Below are 12,461 nucleotides of genomic sequence, written 5' to 3'. Positions count from 1 at the left end.
CAAGCACTGTTCCAAAACCTGGGGTAGATACAAGGTAATCAGGTTGTCCCACGTGGGGCTCACAGTCTTAACCCCCATTTTACAGATGAGGTAACAGGCACAGAGAAGTTAAGTGACTTGCCCAAAGTCACACAGCTGACAAGTAGTGGAGGCAGGATTAGAATCTACAACCTCCGACTCCCAAGCCCATGCTCCTTCCACTGAGCCATGATGCTTCTACATCTTGGGGTACTCACTCCACCTCCCTCCCCCCACCCACCCTATAGGATTTAGGTAATTTATTTGATATTTATCTTCCCTCATCAGACTGTGAGCATGAGGGCAGAGATCATATTCTCCCAAGCATTAAGAACCCTGCTCAGTACCCAATATATGCTTGATGAATACTATTGATTGGTTAATTGATTGACTGATTCATTCAATGAATAGGTGGGTGACCCTTTCTAGAGTTTTATCTAGTATAATGCTTGGCTCATTGTAAATACTTAAAAATACCAAAATACCTCAGTTGTTGTTATTATTATTATTATCTATACCAGAACCCAGCTGGAGCCAAACTGAAGGGTGTTTGTGTTGCTGCTGCCATGGATGCTTTGTTCTTTGACTTTCTTAACATGAGGAAACAGAGTTCATCAGCAAAATCTTTTGCAGCAGCTGGGACAGGCGGGAGCTACCTGAAATGGGTTGACAAACGAAATGGCCTGTTTTCTGTGAGTCAACTTCCTAGTTGTCAGTCAGTGGGCCATTTTTGTTTGTCAAGCCATTTCAGTTCTCTGAAGCCATCACCATCTGAGCCACTAGTATGGATTTCTAAAGGCAAAGCGAGGTTACACTTTATTTACCCTGTTAAAATTTCAAAAACAGAAAGCTGAGTTTGGAAAAACCTCGCTGATACCTCTTACTGAGTTGTTTTTCCCTCCTTTTCTCCTTATCTCTCATGAGAAACAATTTCTACTAGTAGAAATTGTTGTAGTAGTACTACTACTATTACGACTACTAATATTCATATGTGTGAAGTATTTACTATGTGCCAAGGACTGTCCCTTCACTGGAGTCCCTGTCCATAAGGGACTCACAGTCTAAGAGGGAAAGAGAGTAGGTATTTTCCTCCATTTTACAGATGAGGAAATTGAGGCTATGTAACACTAGTACCCAGCTCTTGTTGCCTTTCTAAAGGGGCTAGTGTGGCATGCTTACAGAATACACTGCTGTGCCCCATCTGCTTTTTATTAATAATAATAGCATTTGTTAAGCACTTACTATGTGCAAAGCACTGTTCTAAGCGTTGGAGAGGTTACAAGGTGATCAGGTTGTCCCAAGGGGGGCTCACGGTCTTCATCCCGATTTTACAGATGAGGTAACTGAGACATAGAGAAGTGAAGTGACTTGCCCAAAATCACACAGCTGACAATTGGCAGAGCCTGAATTTGAACCCATGACCACTGACTCCAAAGCCCATGCTCTTTCCACTGAGCCACGCTGCTCTTAGTTCCTGTGGCCCTCCACCATGCAAACTGTTTGCATCTATTAATTCAATTGTATTTATTAAGAGCTTACTGTGTGCAAAGCACTGTAATAAGCACAATAATAAACAATGACAATTCCTGTCCACAGAGTTCACAGTGTAGGGGCAGGGGAGACAGATATCAAAACAAATAAATAAAATTTGTCTGGGAAGTCTTTTGTCAGTCTGGGAAGGCCTCTTGGAGGAGATGTGCCTTATGCATCTATATTTTTTTATTTTTAAAGCATACCTGCTTTGGTAGTTATTAAGCACTTGCTATGTGCCGAGCACTGTGCTAAGAGCTGAGGTAGGTACAAGCTAATCAGGTTGGACACAGTCCATGACCCACAAGAGGTGCACAGTCTTAATCTCCATTTTACGGATGAGGTAATTGAAGCCTATGAAGGTGAAGATAGTTGCCCAATGTCACCCAAAAGAGAGATGGTGGAGCTGGGGTTAGAACCTAAGTTCTTTTAAATAACTGTATTATCCTTTTAATCAGTTACCAGACAAGTATAGCATTATGCACTATTAGAGAAGCCTGTTAATTCACAGATAATAATAAATATGGTATTTGTTAAGCACTTACTATGTGCCTAGAACTGTTCTAAGCGCTAGTAGATACAAGGTTATCAGTTTTGTCCCTTGTGGGGCTCACAGTCGTAATCCCCACTTTACAGATGGGGTAACTGAGGCCCAGACAAGTAAAGGACTTGCCCAAAGTCACACAGCTGACAAGTGGCAGAGCCAGGATTAGAACCCACGACCTCTGACTCCCAAACCCAGGCTCTTTCCTCTGAGCCACACTGCTTCTCGATAAAACAGATAAAATAGGTAGGTGGACGAATTATGAATTGGAAGTTGCAGGGTCCATTCGATCTACCAGTGGCATTTATTGTGCCCTTACTTGGTGCAGGGCGCTGTGCCAAGTGCTGGGAAGAGCACAATACAGTTGGGAGATGTGATCCCTTTCGTAATGGACCTTACAGTCTTGAGGGGGAGGCATATACTAAAATAAATTTCAGATAGGGGAAGCAATTGAATGAACGGATATGTACGTAAGTGCTGTGGGAGCAGGGGACTGGCGGAGCGAGCGCCTAAGCATTTAGTGGGGGTGTATACTGAGGCAGTAGGAAAGGAAAATAAGATAGGGCATGAGAGCTTAGTCAGACAAGGTGTCCTGGAGGAGCTAGGATTTTAATAGGGATTTGAAGATGGAGAGATTGCTTGTCTTTTGGCTACCTATTCAGAAGAAGTCAAAAGAATGGAGGAGGTTTTGTGCAGGCTCCTTCAGGTTACATACATGACAGAGGTGCTAAATGCCTGAGGTTCAGTTTGAGGACACCCCTGATTAATACTTGCGGTATTTGTTAAGCGCTTACTATGTGCTGGGCACTGTACTAAAAACTGGGGTGGATACAAGCAAATCGGGTTGGACACAGTCCCTGTCCCACATGGAGCGCACGGTTTCAATCTCCATTTTGCAGATGAGGGAACTGAAGCATGGAGAAGTGAAGTGACTTGCCCACGGTTACACAGCAGGCAAGTCGTGGAGCTGGGATTAGAATCTATGACAGTGTGGCTTAGTGGAAAGAGCCCGGGCTTGGGAGTCAGAGATCATAGGTTCTAATTCCAGCTCCACCACTTATCAGCTGTGTAACTTTGGGCTAGTCACTTCACTTCTCTGGGCTTCAGTTTCCTCATCTGTAAAATGGTGATTAAGACTGTGAGCCCCACATGGGATAACCTGATTACCTCGTATCCCCCCCCCTCCCCCAGTGCTTAGAACAATGCTTTGCACATAGTAAGTGCTTAACAAATACCATTAATCTGTCTGCTGTGTGACCTTGGGCAAGCCACTTAACTGTGCCTCAGTTATCTCATCTGTAAAGTGGGGATTAAGACTGTGAGCCCCTCATGGAACAATCTCATTACCTTGTATCTACCCCAGCGATTACAACAGTGCTTGGAACATAGTAAACACTTAAATATCATCATTGTTATTACTATTATTATGATCTTCTTACTCCCAGCCCCATGCTCTATCACTATGCCATGCTACTGAATGTCCCTCACGAAGTTGAAGGGATTTATGCCACTTTAACACAATCACTCATCCTATCCCTCCTAGATTACTGCATCAGCCTCCTTGCTGACCTCCCAGTCTTCTGCTTCTTCCCACTCCAGCCCATACTTCACTCTACTGCGGGGATTATCTTTCCACAGAAACGTTCAGGACATGTCACCACTCTCAAAAATTCCAGTGGTTGCCCATCCACCCGTGTAGCAAACAAAAACTCCTCACCATTGGCTTTAAAGCACGCCATCACCTTGCCCCCTCCTACCTCACCTCGCTTCTCTTCTTCTACAACTCAGCTTGCACATTTTGCACCTCTGGTGCTAACCTTCTCATTGTGCCTCCATCTTGCCTATCTCACTGCAGACCCCCGGCCCATGTCCTGCTTCTGGCCTGGAATGCCCTCCCTCCTCAATTTTGCCAGACAATTACTCTCCCCCACTTCAAAGCCTTATTGAAGGCACATCTCCTCCAAGAGTCCTTCCCAGACTAAGCCCCACTTTTCCTCATCTCCCACTCCCTTGTGCATCACCTTGACTCATTCCCTTTGCTCTTCCCCCAGCCTTCTAGCATTTATGTATCTGTAATTTTATGTACTTGTACTGATCATCATCATCATCATCAATCGTATTTATTGAACACTTACTATGTGCAGAGCACTGTACTAAGCGCTTGGGAAGTACAAATTGGCTGTTTATTTATATTGATGTCTGTCTCCTCCACCCCAGCCCCAGCTCCACACTGTGAGCTCATTGTGGGCTTGGATTGTTACAGTTTATTTTTATACTGTGCTTTCCTAAGCACTTAGTAGGGTGCGCTGAACACAGTAAGTGCTTAATATGTCTGAATTGATAAATGATGAATTTACAACTCACTAGAGCCACATTCTTGATTCCTATAGATAGGATCTGATTTGTTTGGAACATAGTCTGTTATTACATTGTACTCTCCTGAGCACTTAGTATAATGCGTTGCACACAGTAGGTGCTCAATAAATATGATTGACTAACTGACTGAGAGTGGCCTAGTGGAAAGAGCATGGGTCTGGGAGTTGGAGGTCCTGGGTTCTAATCCCAGCTCCATTGCTTGTGTAACCTTAGGAAAGTCATTTAACTGCTTTGTACCTCAGTTTTCTCATCTGCAAAATGGGGATTCGATATCTGTTCTCCTCATAGTTAGACTGTGAGCCCCAAGTGGGATCTGATTATCTTGTCTCTACCCCAGAGCTTAATACAATGCTTGACACATAGTACTTTAACAAATACCTCAATTATCATATGATGCCATCTGATGCAGATACTGAGTGGGAATTTGGGCAGTTTCCCTATGAGCCCCACAATACTATGTCCTGACTCCTTGGAAGTGGGCAATTACCCCAACTAGCCTGGCACTCCATCACGAGCCCCATAACACTGTCCCCCCAGCTCTTTAGGCCTCATGTCTATTCAGTGACTGTGCCACATGAGAGAGACAGAGAGACCACTCTGGGAGGGATAAAAGCGTCTTCCCAGCTCCCGGGTGAGGTTATCAATAGTAATAATATTATATCATTATTATTATGGTACTTGTTAAGCACTTACTCCTCTGTCAGGGTTGCACCTAGAGAGTTTCCAGTACTCTACCAGTCTCAACTATGGGAAGGAGAGTCAAGCAGAGACATATCCATTCCACTCCTATCTTGGGCAGTGGATAACGAATGGAAGGCAATCTGCTACAAGTTAAAACTCACCTGTGCTGAGCAGCAATGGCATGAGAGAGTGTCGAGGGCAGAGACTCAAGGTTACTGTACGGAAGGTGGCAATGGTAAACCACTTCCATATTTTTTAACGAAGAAAACTCTATGGGTACACTATCAGAATGATTGCAGATGGCGAGTGGGGCATTCTGGTAGAGATGTATCCATGGAGTTGCCATGGAGTCTCTATGGGTCAGAGATGACTCAACAACATAAGACAAGATAAAGTGCTTACTATGCACCAAGCACTGTTCCAAACGCTGAGGTAGATACAAGTTAATCAGGTTAGATACAGTCTCTTTTACACATGGGGCTCACATTATTAATCCCCATTTTCCAGATGAGGTAACAGACACAGAGAAGTGAAGTGACTTGCCAAAGGTCATTCATTCATTCATTCAATCGTATTTATTGAACACTTACTGTATGCAGAGCACTGTACTAAGTGCTTGGAAAGTACAATTCAGCAACAGAGACATTCCCTGTCCAAAATTGGCTCACAGTCTAGAAGACACAGTAGACATTCATTAAATCATATTTATTGAGCACCTACTGTATGCAGAGCACTGTACCAAGCACTTGGGAAGTACAAATCAGCAACATATAGAGATGGTCCCTACCCAACATGTGGTGGAGCAGGGATTAGATCCCAGGTCCTTCTGACTCCATGCTCTTCATGTCCTCCACAATAATAATGATGATGGTATTCATTAAGTGCTTACTATGTGCAAAGCACTGTTCTAAGCACTGGGGAGGCTACAAGGTGATCAGGTTGTCCCACGGGGCTCACAGCCTCCATCTCCATTTTCCAGATGAGGTAACTGAGGCATGGAGAAGTTAAGTTACATGCTCTCTCCACTAAGCCCTACTGCTTCCCCAGACAGCTTGTGCCTGTTCTGCCAGTGCAACACATGTGAGGGATACAGAGTTGGGTGGGCATGTCATTGGAATGGGAAAGAGAGGCCGCTGTGGTAGGGGTAGAAGCAGAGGTCACAGAATGTCCCATCTCCTTCTTCCCTGGATCCACTCTCTTGTCGCTAGGCCAGCGACTATATAGTTCTCTATATATAGAGAAGCAGTGTGGCTCAGTGGAAAAAGCACAGGCTTTGGAGTCAGAGGTCATGGGTTCAAATCCCGGCTCCAACAATTGTCAGCTGTGTGACTTTGGGCAAGTCACTTAACTTCTCTGTGCCTCAGTTACCTCACTGTAAAATGGGGATTAAGACTGTGATCCCCCAGTGGGACACCCTGATTACCTTGTAACCTCCCCAGCGCTTAGAACAGTGCTTTGCACATAATAAGCACTTAATAAATGCCATTATTATTATTATTAATATTCAAAACCCTTAGACAATGGAGGAAGCAGAGAGATCTGCCTCTTCCGCTTGTACGGTGCAGCCACTGAACAGACATGACCCCTGAGAGATCTCATCTACCTCGCTGCCGACCTCTCGCCCACATCATGCCTCTGGCCTGAAACACCCTCCCTTTTCATATTTGCCAGACAATTACTCTGGGCAGAAATGTGTCTGTTATGCTGTTATATTGTACTCTACCTATTGCTAAGTACAGTACTCTGCTCACAGTCAAGTGCTCAGTAAATACAGTTGACTGACTCTCTACCTTCAAAGCCTTATTGAAGACACATCTCAAAGCTCTCATTTCTTCTTCTCCCAATTCCTTCTGCATTGCCCTGATGTGCTCCCTTTATTCAGACTGAGTCCCCTTTTTCCTCTCCTTCTCCCCATCCCCCGTCCTACCTGCTTCCCTTCCCCATAGCACTTGTATATATTTGTACATACTTAGTACTCTATTTTACTTCTACATATTTACTATTCTATTTATTTTGTTAATGATGTGCATATAGCCATAATTCTATTTGTTCTGACGATTTTGACACCTGTCTAAATGTTTTGTTCTGATGTCTGTCTTCCCCTTCTAGACTGTGAGCCCATTGTTGGGTAGGGACCATCTCTGTATGTTGGCGACTTGTACTTCCCAAGCACTTAGTACAGTGCTCTGCACACAGTAAGCGCTCAATAAATATGATTGAATGAATGAATTCAGCACCCCCACCCCCTTAGCCCCACAGAGCTTACGTACCTATCCATAATTTATTTTTTTTTATATAAATGTATGTCTCCCCCTCTAAATGGTAAGCCCATTGTGGGCAGGGAATATACCTGTTATATTGTTGTGTTGTACTCTCCCAGTACTTAGTACAGTGCTCTGCACAAAGTAAGCACTTAAATATGATTGATTGATAACAAATGTCCACTATATTAAGGTTAATAAATGACAAAGTCAATGATAAGAGCCCCCAGTGTGACAACCCTATCACCTTATAATCTCCCCAGTGCTTAGAACAGTGCCTTGCATATAGTAAGTGCTTAATAAATGCCATCATTATTATTATTATTATAATACCGATGGTAAAATTTATCCATTTGTATGGGGCTGACGTCCCCTCAAAATCAAATGTACCCAAAGGCAGTTGCTTCTTATACTGATGCCCTTGCCGTTTGCAATACTTCAGCACTATAGAAGTATCCCTGATACCTCCACCAGATATGCACCCAGAATGTTTAATGCCTTATTCTGGGTTTGACTTACCCTGTAGTATTCCTGCTAAATAAACCTCTTCCCACCTATTCCTCACTGGGGCTGAGTGAGATTAAGCAATCAAGTGTCTAAATCCTGGGGGGAAGATTTGTCCACAATTCATGTCAGATTTTTGAGGTGTTAAAGAGAACTCTGCCCCAAAGAAGTAATCATACTGGCTCCATAGGGGCTCACAATCTAAGGCTACTGGGAGAGGAGGCTTGACAACATACAAATAAGGAAAGAAGACACATTAGAAACACAAAAAATATTATGCTAGTCAAGGATGATGGTAAACACAAGACCAGCCAGCATCATGGGAGTTTCAAACACCTCGTGGCTCAGTCTACCGCAAAAGTCACAGCCACTACCTTCCCAGTGTCCTATAAATTGGTAATACCTCAGAATGCAGGGGTTAGTGATAGAGATGTTGATGCGTTAATTACATTCCATTTAAAGGAATTATTGTACAACTAAAACCTACTGAACTTTAATAACCCAAAACATCATTGCAAAATGCTGACATATGAAACTACCATTCCATCACTGCCAGTTAAAATGTTGGGAATAAAATGAATAGAACCTTGTATCAGTTTTCAAGAATGCAGATGAGCTTAAATACAATTGGAAACCCTAAAAAGATAGCTCAGAGATGTTCACAGGAGTTGGGAAGGATTAACCTGCTTAATTTATACTGGACAAATCCCATCTTTAAATATATATCTCAGAAAGTTTGTTGATGTGTCTGTCTATCCTCAAATGTACAGAAACCCTATGGAACCAGTGCTACTCAACTCTGACCCAGTTTCCCTTCCACTCACGAGCTAGTTAATACCTCCTACTTTGCGACATTCATCTGAGAACTGCTTAGTTTTCGTATGGCCAGTTTTACGTTACATGTTCAAGAGCTGGGACTGGAAAGAATCTTTTAGCCTTTGTTGCCAATTGAAAGGTGAAAAAAATATTGTTGACCACGTCATCATTAAGGAAAAAATAGACGGATCATATTTATTGAGTGCTTACTGTGTGCAGAGCACTATACTAAGTGCTTGAGAGAATACAAAAAAAATGAAGAAGAAATTTGGTAAATATCTTTATTCCAACATTTGCTAGGATTCTGAATAGGCACTTCATGCAATATCTAAACATCAACAGAGTTTTCCAGAACAACGCTGGGCAAAGCAGTTACTTTTATACTAAAATTGAAAAAACCTCTATTACAATCAGCAGAATCTACTACTTCTACAGCTTCAGAGACTCCTAATCATATTATGCCTCCTTATTTAGTTATCTTGATTTGAATCATTTTATAAAAAAAATCAAATCACAAGTTGATTATGTTCATCATCATAGTCTATTGCATGTAGTGATTTTCACATTACTCTTCCAGAAGTTCCACAACACAGCCTCATTCATAAAATGCAAGTCTACCAACAAACATTATGTATACACTAAACAACATTTTCAAGGTGCCAACCTGATTGTATCGTGGAGCAGTGCTACATTTTTTGAATTTCATGATAATAATGTTGTTGTACTTTATGTCTCCAAGCTTGTAATGATAGTAATGAACAAATACTATTTGTTGAGCATTTACATGTGCCATGCACTGTGATAGGTCCTGGGGTAGGTAGATAACATTCAACTCAAACAGTCCCTGTCCCATGAGGGGTTCGCAGTCTTAGAGGGAAGGAGAGTAGATATTCTAATCCCATTTTGCCGATGATGAAATTGAGGCACAGAAAAGTTAAGCAACTTCCCTAAGGTGACACAAAAGCTAACTATTGGAGCTGGAACTAGAAGCCAGGTATCCTGACTCCAAGTGCCATGCTCTTTCCACTAGGCCTCACAGCCTGTGTAGCAAGTTTTGGGGAAGGAGAGGAAAAGATATACTAAAGAGGCTTGAATGTAAGCTAGTCTTGTGGTTAGAGTATATTCCAATCACCCTCATGATATTTTTAAGGAAAATGATCTCAAGACAAATGATTCGAATCTGAGGTTATTATTCTCACAAAGGTATTTATGGGTGAATAATAACTGAATGCAAAGTCTTTAGGTATTAGTCCATATGCTCCAGGAAACATTGGTTTGCATGTAACAACTGCTGGACCAAGTCTAATGTGACACCACACTGCTCTGATATGCTTCCACCCCTATTCTGAGTCACGCTTTGCTGTCCAGTTAATAATTCCATCACGTTTGGTGATCCCAGCGTAATGACTTCCCAAGTACAAAGCTTTCTCATCATCAGTTCAGGGACCATGAGTGCTCACTTTGTGCAGAGCACTGTACTAAGTGCTTGGGAGAATAAAATACAATAGAGTTGGTAGATATGCTTTATTTACTTATATTAATGTCTGTCCACCCCCCCTGCCCCCCCAGACTGTAAGCTTGTTGTGGGCAGGGAATGTTTCCATTATATTGTTATATTTTACACTCCCAATTGCTTAGTACAGTGCTCTGCACACAGTAAGCTCTCAATAAATTAGATTGACTGACACAGTCTGGAGGAGTTCTACTGTGGACATGTTACATTTGAGGTATCAGCGGGCCATGTGGTCAACAACTGATTCCCATCAACAATATATAGTGGTTTCTGTAAAAGAACCCCCCACAATAAAGACAGAACTGACCCATCGCCCTGATGTTATTACCAGTCCAAGAACAGGATGACATGTCAAGAGATCGGCAATGGGCAGGACAACAGGGTTACAACAAAGAACTGATAGTCACATCACCACCAGGAAAACCAGTGAAAGTGTTGATATTGAAGGGGCAGGAAAATTTCCCCCACTTTTTCTCTGGATAATTAGTCCAAGAAGGTGATTCTAGCTGACCTGACCTGGGGACACCCCTAAATATGTGGACACACATCAGAAATGCCCCAGATCAATGTCAGAGGCAAGGAAGCCCACCTACAGGGCAGATCCCAGGAGGGGCAAGTGGTGTTGGAGGATGTTAATAAGGGGTTCAGGAAGAAATGATCTTTGCTTTGTAGGCCAGAGTCCACAGTTTCCTGCACCAGTGTAAAGGCAAGTCAGTAAATTGCTCATTGTGGATCTCTTGACATGTCATCCTGGTCTTGGACAGGTGAGTTCTGTCTGTGTTTTTTGGGAGGGGTTCTTTTACAGGAACCACTGTATATTGTTGATGGGTGTCAGTTGTTGGCCACATGGCCTGCTGCTATCTGAAATACAACATTTCCAAAATAGAACTCCTCATCTTCCCACACAAACTCAGCTCTCACCATGACTTTCCTGTCCCTGTAGACAACTCCATCATCCTACCTCTCTTTCAACTTGCATATTTAATTTTCCACAATTCCTGTCAATTCTACCTTCACCCACATCTCCAGAAATAGCCCTTCATCTGCATTCAAACTTCTACCGTATTTATCCAGTCACTTATCTTATCCTGCCCTGATCACTGCATCAGTCTTTTTGCTGACCTCCTTGCCTCCTGACTCAGCCCTCTCCAGTCCATACTTCACTCTGCTTCCCAAATCGTTTTCCTAAAAATAAAAAAAATTCAGTCCACGAATCCCCACTCCACTAAAACCTCCAACTGCTGTTCATTCACCTCTGCAAACTGCAACCTCATACCATCTGCTTTAGTAATTAATAACTATAATTATTGTGGTATTTGTTAATCACCGTGTCAAGCACTGTTCTAAGCTCTGGGGTAGACACAAGTTAGCCATGTTGGACTACCTCATATGGGGCTCACTGTCTTAAGTAGGAGAGAGCAGGCATTAAATCTCCATTTTCAGATGAGGAAACCAAGGCACAGAGAAGTTAAATGACTTGTCCAAGGTCACAAGACAGACAAAGCGGTGGAACTGGGATTGGAATCCAGGTCCTCTGACTCCCAGAACTGTATTCTTTCCACTAGACCACACTGCTTCTAAGGCACTCAATCAGATCTACCTTATTCACCCTACCTTTCCAATCTGTCACCGATTATGCCCCGACCTGCACACTTTGCTCCTCCAATGCTCACCTACTCATTATACCACAGACTCTTCCATCATGCTGCCGACTTCTTGCTCATGTCCACTCTCTGAAATGGAATTCCTTCCAGTCTCATATCTGACTGATCACCACTCTACCCACCTTCAAATCCCTCCTAAAATCAAGTCTCTCCAAGAGTCCTTCCCTGAATAGGCCCTCATTTTCCTGCTAACCCCTCCCTTCTGCATCACCTATGCCTCCAATCTGTATCCCTTAATAATAACGATGGCATTTGTTAAGCATTTACTATATGCAAAGCAATGTTCTAAGCACTGGGGAGGATACAAGGTGATCAGGTTGTGCCACGTGGGGGTCACAGTCTTGATTCCCATTTTACAGATGAGGTAACTGAGGCACAGAGAAGTGAAGTGACTTGCCCAAAGTCATACAGCTGACAACTGGTAGAGCAGGAATTTGAACCCATGACCTCTTACTCCCAAGCCCGTACTCTTTCCACAAGTGCCCCCACTACTGAGCATCTCAGTAGTACTGTTTATCATTGTCATCACCATTGTGGATGGTATTTATTGAGCA

The sequence above is a fragment of the Tachyglossus aculeatus genome, chromosome 4, assembly GCF_015852505.1.
Source record: "Tachyglossus aculeatus isolate mTacAcu1 chromosome 4, mTacAcu1.pri, whole genome shotgun sequence".
NCBI lineage: Eukaryota > Metazoa > Chordata > Mammalia > Monotremata > Tachyglossidae > Tachyglossus > Tachyglossus aculeatus.
Note: the sequence above shows the minus strand (reverse complement) of the source record.